The 15,930-nt window shown below is 44.2% G+C and overlaps 1 pseudogene; it reads right to left on the bottom strand.

The window, feature by feature from the left end:
* Positions 1 to 4,737: 4,737 nt before the first annotated feature.
* Positions 4,738 to 5,754, bottom strand: LOC112856809 (immunoglobulin heavy variable 3-74 pseudogene; annotated as a pseudogene).
* Between the last annotated feature and the right edge of the window lie 10,176 nt (positions 5,755 to 15,930).

The following is a 15,930-nucleotide window of genomic DNA, read 5'->3' as shown; positions in this document are numbered from 1 at the left end:
TAGGAAAGGTTTCCGCTATGATTTGCTCACATAACCTTTTCACCCCTATTTCTCTCTTCCACTTCTGGGACTCCTATGATTCTCATATTGTTCCTTTTTAATGAGTCACTGATTTCTCTAATTCTTAAGTCTTGCTCTTTTGCCTTAATCTCCCTCTTTTTTTCTGCTTCATTATTCTCTATAAGGTTGTCTTCTATAACGCTGATTCTCTGTTCTGCCTCATCTATCCGTGCCACCGCTGCATCCATCCGTGATTGCAGCTCAGTTATAGCATTTGAAATTTCATTCTGGCTATATTTTACTTCTTTTATCTCTGCAGAAAGAGATTCTAATCTGTTTTTGACTGCAGCTATTATTCTTATTATTGTGATTCTAAATTCGGGTTCAGAAATCTTGCTTGTATCTGTGTTGGTTAAATCCCTGGCTGTCGTTTCTTCGTGATCTTTCTTTTGGGTTAATTCCTTCGTTTTGTCATTTTGAAGGGAGAAAAGGAATTAATGAGGTCGCAAAACTGAAATAAAAAGATAAAATTACAAAAATATTAAAATTAAAAATTAAACACACACAAGCAAATTGAATGGAATATGCTAGATCCTAGGTTTCTTTTGTTCTGGGTGTTGAAATTGGTTTGACAGAGAAAAAAATGGGAGGGGGAGAAAAAAAGGAAATAATTTGAGAATTTGAAAAAATGAATATACTGAAGTAACTAAAATGACATGGTGGGAGTAAAATATAGTTTGAAAAAATATACAGAAAAGTAAAGAATATAGTAGAAAAAATAAAGGAAAATATTTTTAATAAAAATTAAAAATAAATGTGATTTTTTTTCTTTTTCTGTATTCTAGAAAAAAGAGAGGAAACAAAAAAGAGAAAAAAGATACAAAAAGGAAAAAGAGGAAATCATTTGAAAATTCAAAAAGTGAATACACTATAGCAGACTAAAATAAAATGATGGAAGTAAAATAGAATTTGGAAAATTTACATAAAAGCAATCAATATAGTAAAAAAATTAAAGAAAAATATTTTTGATAGAAACTGAAAGTACAATGAAGTTTTTATCATTTTGCATTCCAGAAAAACTACAGAAACGAAGAAGTGAAAAAAAGAAAAAGAAAGAAAAAATAAAAAGGAAACTGGATATTTGAAAACGGGAATACAATGAGGTAGAGTAAAATAAAATGATGGCAGTAAAATAAAATTTGAAAAAAAATACAGAAATGTAAAAAATATAGTAATAAAATTAAAGAAAATATTTTTAATTATAATTGATAATACAAATATTCTTTTCTGTTTCTACATTCAAGAAAAAGAAAAGTGTGAAAGATAAAAAGAAAAAAAAAAGAAAGAAAATTGACTAGATGAACCGTCTAGCAGATTGAAGTAGGACTGAAATTACTTCCTTATCCCCTAGATGTCAGTCTATGTAGCTCTTTATAGTCCATAAAGTAAGCGGCAGTGAGACTTGTGTTCCTGAAGAGCCCTGTTGGCCCAGTTGGGCCGGGCTCAGTGAAATGGCTCTGCTTTCCACTAGATGGCGCCTTTAGGCTCCTGGGGTGGATTGTTGCAGTGCTTGTAGTTGTGAATGCACATGCGCGGGAGAGATGAAAATGGTGCCACCCAGGTACCCAGTCTGTTCTCCTGGATCAGCAATCGCGTACCCATCCTCTGTCTTCAGCCCTTGTCCACTCCCCGCTCCTTCACTCTCCGTGACCAGGCCCCAGGCTGCACCTCTCTCCCAAGTTTTGTCACAGACGCGGCTGTGTTCCCCGGTCCCTTACGTCCAAAGGACCGTGGCTTTGACCTGTTCTGCCCCTCTGTGGGAGGGTCTCACCAAGCAATGGCTGAATGAGCAATGGCTGAATATTGGCTGCACCTAGGAATGCTTGCTGGATCCTGTTGTTGAAGCCCCGAGACTGTGGCCAGGTGCCAGCCTGCCCCAGAAAAAGTTCGCGAGAGAGTGTAGCAGCGGCATTTCATGGATTATGGAAAATCACAACACACGTCTGGCATCAGGCTTCACCCTAAATGACCTTGTTCCAGCACCCGCGAATGTGGCTGTTTTCTGGGGTCTGCTGGGACCAGATGGCTTTGGCAGTCACCTCCAAATGTCCTTCCAGCAGTGCAACTGCCTCTCCCTGTGTGGCCTGAGAACATCCTGGACCCCACTCTGTTCCTGGGATTCTCTCCCTTCCCACAAGAGCACCTCCAGGTATCGAGCTGTGGTGTTGCAGCCTTTGCACTCCCCTTGTTTACAGTCTTAGTGGAATTTACATACTCTCCGTTCTCCTTTCTCCGTTTTTAGTTTAGCCCTGTGGCTGTTTCCAATTTTCCACTTTCTCTCCAGCTGCTTTTGGGGAGGGGTGCTTTTCCTTTATTCTCCCCCACTCCCCAGTCTCCGTCCTCTCTCAGCCTGCAAAAGCACCTCCCTTCCTGCAGCTTCTTACTCCCCAAGGTCCCCTCTCCAAGCCACATACTTGTTGAATTCTGTGGTTCAGGTTGTGCAGATTGTTGTGTTAATCCTCAATCAGTTTTCTAGGTGTGTAGGTTTAGTGTTGGTCTGGTTGTATTTCATGGACGCAGACACACAAAAATCTTCCACGTTGTTCCGCCATCTTGTCTCCTCGCCCATTGCCTGCGTAATTTTCATTTGAAAATTTGAGGACATCATGCCACTCCCTTCTTTCCTGCAGGTTTCTGTGGACACTTCTGTCATAATCTTTTATCTTCCCGTATTCGTTAGCAAACTCTTTTCTCTTCATGTTTATAGGATTTTTAAATCTGTGTAGTTTGTGAGTTTTACTATGTTATGTCTCAGAGTCAGCATGCTTTTTTTTTTTTAATTTTAATTTTTAGGTATTTTCCATCTGTAGTCAGGGTATTCTCATGTCTTCTAGGCTTTCTCAAGCATAGCTAGTATCCTTATGATAGTTTTTAAAAGTTCAGTTTCCTTATGATAGGTATTAAATTCTGTTTGAGGCTTCTTACTTATGTGTGTTTTAATTATATCCCTGGCAATGTCATTTATGGTTTTTTCTTTTGGAATGAATTCCTCCATCACTCTGTATGTCCATGTCTCCTCTTTCTTAAGTGTTTTAGGAAAATCCTGTTATGTTTTCTGCTTCTAGAGTAGTGTCTTTTTTTAGAAATGTTTACATACTGTTGACAACCTGACATTCTGGAAGCATTTCTTGCATGTGCTGTGTGCACTGTGCTGTCATGTATTGGCTGCTCTGTCCCTCAGGTCAGTCCTCTGCAGAGTTCTCCTTGCCTCCAGGGGAGAGTTTTTCAACTTTGTCCATAGTGTTGTGAGTTTTAACTAGGTGAGTTTGGTCTCCTTGTTAAAAGAGGCTAATTATTATCTCCCCTAGAGGTGAAGCTATGCCTCACTATATGGTCAGTAGACTTGGTGCCTGTGGGGGTATATGGTGGTTTTTGGAAGGAAGGGTGCAATGGTGGTCTGGGTTCTAGGCACTCTTACCCTAGAAAGGAAGCACGTGAGGAAGGAAAGGTGGGTATAGGTTGGTGTCAGTGGCTCAGTATCTACTGGGGGGTGTTGTGATGCTCACTGAATTCTGTCCATGATAATTGGTGGGATGAAATATTGGCATCAACTCCTTCTCTAGTCCCTGCAGTTGGAGTTTCCAGCCACCCCTGTTCAGGAAGCCCTCACATAGTACGATCTGTACTCATGGGTCCCAGGCTTCCTTCAGAACCCAGCTTTCACCCTGCCTTTGTCCAATCCATTGGCACACCTGGCAGCTCAGGGCTCTTATGTTTTATCTCAGGAGCTCTACCTGGGTGTGAGTACACCAAATTGTATGAACTCAATGCAACAGGGACCCCACTGATCCTCTGGGACAGTGTCTTGCTGTGATGTGGTTGGAGCTGGTTATCCCAGAAGGGCAGTTGCATGAACACTAGGAGCTTGGAGTTCATAGTGAGGAAGAACAAGAAGGGAGCGTTCAGTTAGCTGCTCTCAGCAGAGGCTCCTATGCTAATGATCAGGGCAGTGCAATGGTGCCTGTCAGCTCTCCTGCCCCATGAGAGGCAATGCCCTTTCTCCCAAATGCACTCCAAGAAGGTAACTGTCTCACCCGATATGACCCAGGGGATCCTCAAACCGCAGCAGTCCCTATGGGCCTCGGGACTCCTTCTCCACAAGAGCACTGCTACGCTCACCAGGCTCCGCCCCAGTGATAGCATGGACTTCTATATCTTCAGGTTTTGAACTCGACATTTACAGCAGGTTGACTTGTCATGATTACCTTTATGTGTCATGTTGACTGCGTCATGGGTGTCTAGATTCACGACTGTTTCTGTGTATGTCTGTGATGAGTTTCCAGAAGAGATTGGCATTTCCATCCATGGTTTCTTTCTGCCTGGGCATCACCCATTCCATCATAGTTCTGAGTAGAATCCGATGCTGAGGGAGGAAGGCTTCCCTCATTTTTACTTCCCATGTGCTTGTTTGAACTAGAACATTGGTCTCCTCCTGGCTTTGTTCTTAGAGTTACATCATAGGCTCTGCAGGTTCTGAGACTAGACAGTAGTTCAGAATCAGGCGAGAATTATACCACTGGTTTTCCTGGCTTCCCAACTTGTGAGAGTAGATCATGGGACTTCTCAACATATTTTGTCATGGACCAATGTGCTTTGGGTTCTTTTGCTCGAGGGAATCCTGACTAATACATGGAGATGATTTATCTCTTGTTTAGAGGAATTGAGTAAAGCTGTAGCTCATTTAAAGTCCTGAGTAGCAAAGTGCCATGAAGGAAGTGTCACGTTGTTTGATTGGGACAAGGGCTGGGTGAAGATAATGGGGAGCTGTGGGAGCTTGTGGTCCTGGCTGCACAGGGAGTGCATCTGGGACTCATGTAAATGTTCAGCTATTGTGCCTCAGGAAATCTGTAATTCACTCATGTTGAGGGACAGGAGTAAGGAATGCAAACAACTGTGTCTTTGTGCATGTTAGGGTAGTTTTCCTATGAAAACAATGATCTAATTCACACAGCTAATAGGTAAACACACAGATAAATCCTGTGTCTAGAGAGGCTCCCTGGGGAAACTTCTGTGTGGAGAGGAATCCCCAGACCCTGACAGGAAACCTGCCTGTAACCTCCATCTTCACCTGCTCCTGGCAACACAAAGCAGAATTGTGCATAGTGTGCGCCCCCTGGTGGTGCTGATTCCCTCCTGCAGGGAGGTTTGTGTCTGGGCTCCCAGTGAGGTCCCCTCACCCTGTCTCTTGCACAGTAATATGTGGCCTTGTCCTTGGCCCACAGGTTGTTCATCTGCAGATACAGCGTGTTCTTGGCTTTGTCTCTGGAGATGGGGAATCGGCCCTTAATGGAGTCTGCATATCTTGTGCTACTTCCATCATCATAAATATATGCGAGCCACTGCAGCCCCTTCCCTGGAGACTGGCGAACCCAGCTCATTCCATAGCTACTGAAGGTGAATCCAGAGGCTACACAGGTGAGTCTCAGGGACCCCCCAGTCTGCACCAGGTCTCCCCCAGACTCCACCAGCTGCACGTCCCACTGGACATCTGCAGACATTAGACATCTTCATCAGGAAACTGTCACACATCTACTGGTCTCACTCATATCCACTCACATACTCGGCGTCTCTCGTTCACCATGAATTACCTTTTGAAAGAGCAACCAGGAACACCCAGCCCAGCACAAACTCCATGGTGAGGTGTCTGTTCTGTCCTGATCAGAGAATGGGAACACCTGGGACTCCCAGGGCTGGGGCTCCTCTCCCTGCTGCAGGGTCTGGGATGGGCTGGTTTTATCAGCACAGAGAGGACCCCATTTGCATATTCTCTGACATATATATAAGAAGCTCCTGTGTTAGCTTTGATTCTTTAAAAATGAACGACAGGGTTAGGGTGTGTTAGGTGCTGTGACAATATGAATAATTGTATTCAGTGAGTACAGGTATATTTTCAGTCCTGTGTGCATTTTTATAGGTCTTTCACAACATAGATCATTTTCACTCTACGAGTATTTTACATACTTTTTGAAGTGTAACCCAAAATACTTTATTCTGTGCCATTTTCACTTGTATAATTTTGTTATTTATTTTGCATGTATTTTCATGCTGGTGTGTAGAATCACAGGTGGTTTATTTTTATTTATTTTCTTTGTTCATTTTGCGTCCTGTTCTTTTCCTCCTTTCAAAAAACTGGTTCTAATTTTTTTGTGGGATCTCTACGGTTTTGTTATGTTTAAGATCAATGTCACCTGCAAACAAGTAATTTTCCTTCCTCCTTACTGATTTAAATGTCTTTTATTTTTTGTATTCCCTATTTTTTTCTGGTTACGTCCTCCAGTTGTAGGAGAAGAAAGCTTTTCCCTTCTTTCCTTCTGGGATTTAGCCAGTGTAAGGATTCAATTGACATAAGACATATGTACAGGAGAGAATAAATTTCCTTTAGTAAGTGCATGGCCTTCCTAATGATATGACACCGAGAGAAAGGACAAAGCAGGTGGCACTTGTGTCTTTCAGACAACAAAACATTGGATTGGCAGGAGTTAAGTTTGGGGTATTATGTTAGTCACGAAGTAAGTAGGTTTGTTTGCATACCCTTCTTGTCCCTGTGCTCCTTATTCTGGTGCTAACGATGGTTCTTCCCTCTTGATACACGGAAGGGAGACTTATATCCTGCTGTCAAGGGACGATGGAGAGGCTGAGTGTACTTGGACTATTTCTCAAGTGACTTTCACCCAAATAAGCAGTGTGACAAGATGACATAGTTTGAGGTGGAATATGTATTCTTCACATTACTATGGGGAATGCTTATGTTAGGGGTGACCATCATTGCCTGGCTCCTGATTTGACAGGAAAGCCTTCAGCATTTTACCGTTCAATATGCTGTCAGGTGTGGGCTTTTCATAGTGGCCATGAGCATGTGGAGGTAATTTCCTTCAGTTCCTTTTTAATTGGGTTCTTTTTAAATGATGAACATGTGTTGAATTTTGTCTAGTTTTTTTGAATCAATTAATGATGGCTTTGATTCAATCATTCCCTCTGTTAACGGAGGACATCACATTTATGCATCTGTGTATGTTGAAGGATCCTTGCATCCCTGGATGAATCACACTGGATTATGTTGTATGATCCTCTCAATGTTCTGTTGAATTCAGTATGCTCAGATTTTGTGAAGGAATTTTGCATGTATGTTCATTTGAGATAGTGACCTGTAGTTTCCCTTCTTGTGGTGTCTTTCTTTGGTTTTGGTGTGAAAACAATGCTGTCCTCACAAATTTCATTTGGGAGTGCTGTTTTTTATCAGTGTTTTGTAATAGTTTGAGAAATATTGGCATTAATTCTTCTTTAAAAACTTAGTAGAAGTTTTAATAAAGCCATGGACTCCTATGCAGATTTTTTTGGAGGGTGAGGTTTTAGATAGAGAAATCTTATTAATTTTTCTTTTGTTCATTTTGTATTTTTCCATGAAACAGTCTTGCTGGACTACATTATGGCATAAAATGTGTAATTACTTCTTGGTGATCTAATTGTTGGCCTATAAATACCTAAGTTTTTCTTTAATGATCCTTTTCATGTCTTTAGTTCAGTTATGTCTCCTCTTTCAATTCTGATTGCATTTATTTGAGTCTTCCCTATTTCCCCAGGCTACCTATTTGTTTCAAATTTTGCATACTTTTCCAAATACAAATTTTTATGTAATTGATTTGTTTTCTGTATTTGTAATAGTCTCTATTTTCTGTCTGCTTTATCTTTTTATGTTATTTTCATGTTTATCTTTTTATGTCAATAAATATGCCAATGAGTTTTTTAAGGAACCTGAAAATTATACAATTCATATGAAAGCACACAACACATGGAAGCAACAAAACAATCATGACGTCGAGAGAACCTGGAGACATCACACTTCTCTCTTTCTAAAGATATTGCAGAGGTACATTAACGACAACAGTGTGCTGCTGGCATCAAATGAGACATTTAGGCCAGTGGAGCTCATCACGGAGCCCAGAAGTAGAAGTTTGCAGATGCAGTCAGCAAATCCTCCACGAGATTTCCAACAATGCACAGTGAGGGGAGGATAGTGTCTCTTAAACATAGTGTTGACTAGGGGCACCTGTGTGGCTCGGTCAGTTAAGCATCCCACTTCCACTCAGGTCATGATCTCACGGTTTGTGGGTTTGAGCCTCACATCAGGCTCCTACTGACAGCTCAGGGCCTGGATTCTGTTTCTGCCTCTATCTCTGTGCCTCCCTACTCATGATCTGTCTCTCTCCCTCAAAAACAAAGTAAAAATTAAAAAATAGTACTGATATATACATACAAAATAATAAAATTTGGCCATAATCTTGCTTCATACATATACGTCGACACAAAAAAATCTCAAAATGGATGAAGGATTAAGAAGAACACTTGAACCTAAATGCCTTCAAAGAAAACATGAAAGATAAACATGATGACATTCACTTGAGAATGATTGATTTGATATAAAAGCAAAGTCACAGAGAACAAAGCAGGCAAGGGACTACACCATACTGGAAAAGGGGCAAGCAAATATTTGCAGAGCTAGAAGGCAGTCTATGGGAGGGTAGACATTACAATAAAAAATATTGAAAAGGAGTTAATATCCAAAATGCAGGAGGGACAATAAAGTGTTCTCATTTCCCTGCCATCAGACCACACCTCAAGCTTCCCCCTTTCCCTAATGGAGACCCACCTCCATTCAAAGTGCTCCTCAGAGGATGAGTCTTAAAGATGTGCCCACTAGTGTCTGGGCCTCACATGCACAAGAGGATGGATTGCCCCCAGTGCAGAGCCTGTGTCAGGGGGCCTGAGAAAGGAACTGCCCCCATCCATCAGTAGCCAGATGCCCTGTCTTGCTGCAGAGGGAGGACCTGACCCTGTGATAGACTCTGTTACCGCAGGATGTTCTTGCTTTATCTCCTCCCCATGTAACACCCCGATCTTGTGAGTAAAGAAAGAACAGAATTTGATTCAGAAGGCAAAGCTACTGATTTGTACAATGTAGGAATCATAAAGTCTTTTGTCATCTACTACCCTCCCTCCCCATCTTTTGTCCCTAACCGGGCTGCTGCTCATGCCTCAATTCCTGGTGATGAAGATGCATTACTGGAATGAACATCTCAACTTTCTTGTCAATGCCATTGCACTCTGATTCACAAGTTCTCTTTTCATGTACGCTTGAGGAAGGCAACTAAGTTGGGCTCAATATTACTCCAAGTTCTTGAAGCCAACTTACATTCTGTGCCTTCAGCCAAGGCTGCACTCTTGTTTCATATGTCCGTGACTTGTCACTCTATTACCAAAGGAGTCAGAGAGCCCTTGCAGACTCCCCCACCCTCCTAAAGCACCAGCTGGACAGGGCCATTCACCCTCCTGTCTTCTTTAATGTCCATGGTTGCAAACAGCTACTGCCAACGAGGACTATGTCACAGTGCTTCAAAACTCCCCACAAAGTGTCTTGTCAGTTTTTCACATCCCTCTCACTGATACAAAAATGCAGTTGCATAACCTTTTAAGGAAACCTGGCTACTGCTTCCCAAGGACCCCTAACTTCACTGCCTTTGCTCTGTCTGTGTGAGCTCCTCACCCCTACCTGATGCTGCCACAGATTTCTTTTTGTGGCTTTCAGAGTCATTAACCTAAAGTGTTAATATTAGCTCTGTGCACACCCCAAACTCTCAGCTGTCTGAATATCAATAACATGTTTCACCTCTCATTCCATGGAAATGGAGTGGCTGCAGGTATTCTGTGACAACCTGTGCCTTTTGGATATGTTCTATAACTTTCTTCCCATGAAAATTAGAGCTTGGGCCATCAGGCCCCACTGCATGCTTGCACCCCCACATCTGCTGTCTGGATATATTAGGATCCCAACTCACCTCTGTATTCCTCTCTGACAAGTTTGTAATTTCCAGGCCCACCACCTACCTACCAGCAGGCCACTGACCAACCCCCCCCCCATCATCTTGTGTAATGTTAACAGTTTAAATCAGGCTATCCCACTCCCCTCCCTAAAAAGGGAGACCTGGGGTACCTGGGTGGCTCAGTTCGTGGGCGTCCTACTTCACCTCAGGTCATGATTTTGCGGTTTGTGAGTTTGAGCCCTGCGTCGGGCTCTGTGCTGTCAGCTCAGAACCTGGAGCCTGCTTCAGATTCTGTGTCCCCCTCTCTCTCTGCTCCTCCCAACTCACACTCTTTCTCTCAAAAATAAATAAACTTTAAAAAAATTTAAAAGGAGAGACCCTACTTCATTCCACACGATTGCCATCAGCTACAGGAATGGTTTCTGGGACATCTGGTGGTCAACCCTGTGTTCTATTTTTTTTTTTTTTAATTTCTTTTACATTTATTTCTTATTGAAACACAGAGAGACACAGGGAATGAGCAGGGGAGGGATAGAGAGAGGGCGAGACATGGAATCTGAAGTAGGCTCCAGGCTCTGAGCTGTCAGTACAGAGCCTGATGTGGGGCTTGAACTCACAAACTTCGAGATCATGACCTGAGCTGAGGTCCATAGCTTAACCAACTGATCCACCCAGGTGCCCCACCCTGACTTCTATTTTGTGACAGCTTCTGTATGTGGGGAAACATAGGAACCACTCAGGCCAGTGTCCCTACTAGAAGTACTCCAGGCGTCCTCTCTGTCTGCTGTAAAATCAGTCTAAGCCACTGCGTTCCCAGGTTTTCCCAAGCTTGCACATCTGCAAAGGGAAAGACCGCCACTGTTCACAGCCATTCCAGACGAGCCCTGGAGTCTCCATGGCTGTTGGCACCCTCTGGAAATCCCACAGGTCCTAGCCGCCATGAGTACCAGAGGACAGAGGACATTTTCCAGCAGGCCTATAATTGCTGCCCTATTATACGCAACTGATCTTTCTGCTAAAATTGCTAATAGTCACTCTCCAGCCCAAACCGTGAGGAGACTGCCACTGTCTCTCCAGCGACTGACAGAGCTCACAAGGCTCTCAAATACACAGCGAAGATCAGAGGCCCCTGTCCTTTCCTTCACTTTAGAAGCCTGCCTTTTTCCCTGACTTGGACTATTGTTTATCATGTAAGTTCCTCACAATGGGAAAAGACAAGTGGACAGATAATGATCAGATGGGTTGTACATTGGGGTTGAGTGGGCCTGCTGAAGCCACTTTCTTCTCTCCTTTGGTCTTGCACCAACCCCATCAGATGGGATAATTAAGAAACTGAGAGACAGTGGGTTCTTCCCAGGCATCCACTAAACCTCTGACTAAATTATTTCCCAGGGCACTACTCGTAAATCTCTCCAAGTTTTGTATATTATCAGCAGGCCCCAGGGAGTCCCTCTAGCCCCTCCCTGCCCACTGGGGCTCTCCAGATGGATTTGACAAATTGGCTTCCTCTTTGGTTAATGGCTGCATGTTTGGTGGATGGACTGATGCTGTCTGACTGGACCTGCCAATGCCACGACTGTGGTAAAAAATGTAATGCCTGAAATGGTTCCTGGATTTGTCATTCCATTATGGATTTAGCCAGACCAAGGAACTCACTTCAGCACATAGACAAACTACGTACTTGCAAAGACTTGGGGATGATAATTAGAATTTCATACCCCACATTATCCTTAATCATCACAAAGGAGGACGATGAGGATATGTGGATTAGGGGAACAGATATGGAACATGAAAAACTAGACACAAAATTCCTTCAGGAAAAATCCACCTGGAAACTGGCCTGGAACATCCAGAATCATTGTCCTTGGCCCTTAATGAGATTTGGAATTCTCCAAATATCAGGCAGGGACTGACCCCCTTTTCAATAGTATTTTAGAAAGGAATCCTTAACCCTTTGTTTACCGATTGAGTGAACTTTATGATAATTTAAATGACCAAGTTGATGCCATGCCATAGCCATGTCCAAGAACTAACAGGTACACTTGGGTCATATCATCCACAGACAATAAGAACATGGCCTCTGCCACTGACTAGCCTTGCCACCCTTTCTACAGAATATGGGACGCTCATCAGGTCTTCAAAGAGCACCCAGTGCCACCTCACTGAGAAGGACCTTATGACGAACTCCTAACCGACTACACTGCCATCAGAATTAGGGAAAGATTCTTCTGGATTCACGCAAGCTGCACAAAATAGATCCAGATTGCCATTGTCAACTGTGGGTGATCATCCCCATGATGACCATTGGTAAGGATTCCCAGAGACAATTCCCAGGCTCGGAAGCACATGGCATCACATAGTAGGTAACGGATCAAAAAACTGCATTTCCACCTAGTATCATTTTCCGGCTCTTTCCTGTCAGGAAAAAAAAAAAAAACTTTAAAATGGAGCCTACCCTTTCCCCCACTATTAAAAGACTGACTACATTTCCTGCTCTCCCTCTGAACCTCTATGACTGTCTGTCTTCAGACTGCATCTGCCCCATTCACCTGTGTAGTTATCTCAGCAGGTCAGACACAGACCCTTACACCAGTTTTCCAAGTCCCGTCTACAGTAAATAATCAGTCTGATTGTCAATTGTTTTGACATCAGGATAGCAAGTAAGCCCCAAAAGTAGTGTTATTTCCTGCCAATGCAAGCAGGTGAACGCACCATGTGGATGGACAAATGGAAGGGTGTGGTATCCACAACCAGCATGACAATGTCACTCTGCCTTTCCTTCCACTACATTGATTGGGACCACAACTTTAATGGAAGCTTCAGGATGGTCCTTTGCTCAGGTGAAGATTGGGAGAGAATATTTCCCTTTGTATGAAGACAGTCATGGTGCTGGCTTCTCTCTCTTGGTGACATAGCAAGGCAATCTGGTGCCAGGTGGTCACTAGGTGCTCCAGCATAACCCCCATAGCACAAACACTTTCCAGATCACAAAATGTTTCATTGGCACTCAGACTACCTGTGCATCAACTGGCATAGCTCAGCCACTTCCAGGTAAGGCTGCCCAACAGCACAAGTCATATGAGAGTAGACCAAAAACCTGGAGTAGCTCAGTCAGGTGACAAAACCCACCTTATAGCTGCTGAAGGACTGCAGGCCTCCCATGTCTCACAAACGTTCAGGAATGCATGATAATTGACCAGTGACAGTGACCCTCAATTGCCCAGACCAGTGGGAACTCATGACAGGCTCTACATGAGCTGGCCAGGCTAACATCTTGGCACTGTTTGGACTGTTAGGAATTCCCAAGTCAGCAGGGTAGAGATGTATAGGTTGAGAGCAGACTGTGGCTGGGACTCCTTGGTCATCGATGCTGAATGGGACATACTGGCTAGCTCAGTCAGGACAGAGTCTCCCCTGTGGCCCTTTAGATACCCTCAACTGCCTAGACAGTCTTGGGAATGTGAGCCATCTTATGGACAGCTGGGCATTTACGTTTCAGTAGTCAACTGTAAAGTGCCACCTGTTAGGAGGGGTTTTAATGCCCATCAAGTGGGCAGACTGAAAGGAGAAATGGTGTGTTTAATGTCCCCCCCTCCTTCAGTAAATCTTGAAGTATGGGGTGCAATTACTCTGTTCTCTATTGCACACAATATCGATGTGCATATACTGTCTTAATTGGATGTAGGGGGGTGCAATTTGCAGTCCTACAGATGCCTGGTATGTAGGTCCCCCCAGGAAAGCCAGGCACTGGGTTTGTTCCCACTGGCCTTGATGGCATGTGAGCACATCCACATCATTAACAAGACAATGCAGGGTCAAAGGTGCCACGGTTGCTAAAAGACATTCAGTAAAGATTCTTCCAATAGTGACATCAAAGGGATGTTGAGACCCTTCTACTATACCTCCCTTTATACCTAGTAAGCTAAAGGGAACCACACTTATATTTGGAGGGGTTCCTGGGAAGCACTGTACCTTGGCTTCAGGGTCAATGAGAGAAATAAAGTTTGTCTGTGTCTGTGTCCTACAGGGTAATTACAGAAGTATACAGGCAGTTGTCCCAGGAGGAAGGACATACTCCACAAATCTCTGGGTCCCTAGGCAGGGGCCTTGGCATCTCCCCACCCACTGGGATCCCAACTCCCCACTACCAGGGCTCTAATGTCCAGAGAAGTGATGGTACCCACCCTAAGGGTAGGAACAGCATTTTCTTGAAGATCCCAGAGTCTGATCAAAGTTTCTGACTTGTGTTCAGGCTGCCTGAGATTAAGTCACTAGGGACCCCTCTTCTCAGAGCTGTGCATAAAGATAAGTGTGAGCATCATCTCTAGAGCAAGAGATCTGGTTTGAAGTTCCACTCCTTGAATAGGGCACTGCTGGGACCCTCCTGTGAGCTCCTATCTATGGAGGTGGTGATCCCATCAGCATTTGCAGCAAAGAAGTCTTGGGCTTCTTGAAAATTCTCCTTTTCACATCTGACTATGGCATGCATGCTAATGCCTGCTACACTAAAGCTGGTATTTCCATGAATTGTATTGGCACAAGGCTTAAGATCAGAGTGGTCCTTCAAGAAGAACTCCTTAGATTCTGTTGTCAAGTGCCTCTCCTCCAGGTGGAAATGGACAAGGGCTCATGGGCGCATGACATAAGGCAAAAAGAAAAGAAAACAAAACAAAACACAAGACCCACACCCATTGAATTGTCCCCATTCTATCTTAGAGTTGGATTGCATCACCTGGGCTTGACCTCTCCCAGTGGGCCTGTGCTGTCATGCCATAAAAATCTAAGTCCGGAGAATTAGAGCTTCTTACTTCCTACCTCTTTGGGCTCTGGGGCCCTAGGGAGCCTCTTCCTCAGAGCCTTCCCCTTTTTCCTTGGTGTGTGTCTCTTGCCATGTGACTTGGGGTGATTGTCATAGCCTTTTGATACAGTGAAAAGACTGGAAGCTCCATCGGTTGTCTCTAAGTAAACAGGCCGTTGATAACTTGAGCTTTTCAGTGATTTGTGAATCTGGGGCACTTGAACCAATCCAGACAGCTGTAGTATGTCAAGCGCTTAAAGCAACAGCTTGGAGCCAATTGTTAAAACCCACTAGAGCCAATAAATGTCCTTGTCTCCCTCCCTTTCAACAAATGATTCCAGGAAACCTTGCATTTTCATGATGGTGTAGTGCCTGTCACCACTTCTCTCTTTCACACTGGTCCGTGGATATGTTGGTGTAGTGGTCTTGACAGGGAGGACCTGGGATAGAAGTTAGCTCTTCCCAGACACGTGTGCTGAGGCCTCCAACACTGAGGTGTCCCCCACAACACCTGTCAAATAGGGAGCCATTGTCAGCAGCAGTGAGGAATACAGCCAGTAGGGGAACGTTGCCTTGATCGTGTCCTCCACCCAGGGAGACATGATGCTCCTGGTCGAGTTGCCTCTGTCACTAGGTAGGCATGGCTCAGCAAACACAACACCAGGGTACTGGCTGGAACACAGTGGACCCAGCAGCTGGAGTCTTCTTCGACACAAATCTAGGGATATGGTCTTCGGTGACCAGCAATATCTCACTTGGAGATGAGTAGGAAATACACACCTCTGGAACCCCAGGACGGTGCCTGATTGTTGGTCTCTGCAGGGAGTCTGACCTTTTATGGCACTGGTAACTTAGGGTGGGGGTTTCTGGCAACACCTGGCATCAGCTCAAAGCAAAGCTACAGAGCACCAGCAAGCTCGAGCTCCTTCCCAGAGCAGCTGAGAAGTGGGGGTGAGAAACGAGTGAGCCATTCTTAGTGCTAACACATTGTTGGAGGGCACCACCTAGGCCCCAAATCCCATCCCTGGGGACAAATGTGTTGGGGACCCCAGCTGTTGTACAAAATTAAGAACATGTAGACTGTATCCCGCTGAAGGAGTAGGCAAGAGCCATTGCTCAGGGGGTGGGCAGGCAGCTTCCTAGGTATCTGAGCTCTGGCTTTGGATACATGAGATGCATGGGGCCCTCCTGACTCAAGGTGCGGTTTCAGTGCACCCCCAACAAAGGAAATAGAGGCACAGGATTTATGACTCA

This window comes from Puma concolor, chromosome B3, assembly GCF_028749965.1.
Source record: "Puma concolor isolate L17-30 chromosome B3, mPumCon1.1.hap2, whole genome shotgun sequence".
Lineage (NCBI taxonomy): Eukaryota > Metazoa > Chordata > Mammalia > Carnivora > Felidae > Puma > Puma concolor.
This window is presented reverse-complemented; position numbering and strand designations above follow the sequence as displayed.